The following is an 826-nucleotide window of genomic DNA, read 5'->3' as shown; positions in this document are numbered from 1 at the left end:
GCCCTGCAGCCACTCTTCGCCTGGGGGTCACCGATTCAAGTTTTACTGGAAGCCCTCTTACTGGAGTACCTTCGGTTACCCCGCTGCCTGACCCGGCAGCTCTGCGGGCGCGGAATTTCCCAGAGCGCAAGCAGATGTGCCTTTCTTCAGGGATCAAGGGATTTGTTAAAACTACCTTATGCTGTAGTTTAAATAAAATACTGCATTCCTAATAAAGAAGTGTTTGCCTTCTGTTTGGTCTGGAGATAAAATTGGTTCCTAGCCCACCTTTAAAAAAAATTTTTTTTAACATTCATTTATTTTTGAGAGACAGATCATGAGCAGGGGAGGGGTAGAGAGAGGGGCACACAGAATCGGAAGCAGCCTAGCCCACATTTTTGGAGGGCTTTCCCGGAGTAAGGAAGATTTGAACGAAGGGTGGGGCTTGGCTCTCTGGTTTAAGCGGTTACTCTGAGAGAGTGGGTTGGGGAGACAAGAAAGAAAAAAGGAAATATCTCTTAAGGAGTAAAGAAGGTCGCTGAAGATTGTGTAAGAGTAAGGTGAGCAGGGAGAAGGCCCTCAGTCAATCGGAGGTCCCGCTTCTACGGTAATAAATACATGGAGCTCGTCCCTCTCAACACTGGAGGAATGACTGACCTCAGTGTAAAGATGGTCTTAAAAGACCTGAGTAAATTTGTGGATTACGCGTCAGCCAAAAAACTGAAGTGGCTTTTCAGAAAGGTGGATACCGTAATGACTCTGAACTGGAAGAGTCTCTGAGGTGCTATGAAAGGAGAACTGCAAAGACCATCAGGAACTCTTCCTCTGGTTCTCACTTTCCGTCTGT

This window comes from Crocuta crocuta, unplaced genomic scaffold (assembly GCF_008692635.1).
Source record: "Crocuta crocuta isolate KB4526 unplaced genomic scaffold, BGI_CrCroc_1.0 scaffold457, whole genome shotgun sequence".
Lineage (NCBI taxonomy): Eukaryota > Metazoa > Chordata > Mammalia > Carnivora > Hyaenidae > Crocuta > Crocuta crocuta.
Note: the sequence above shows the minus strand (reverse complement) of the source record.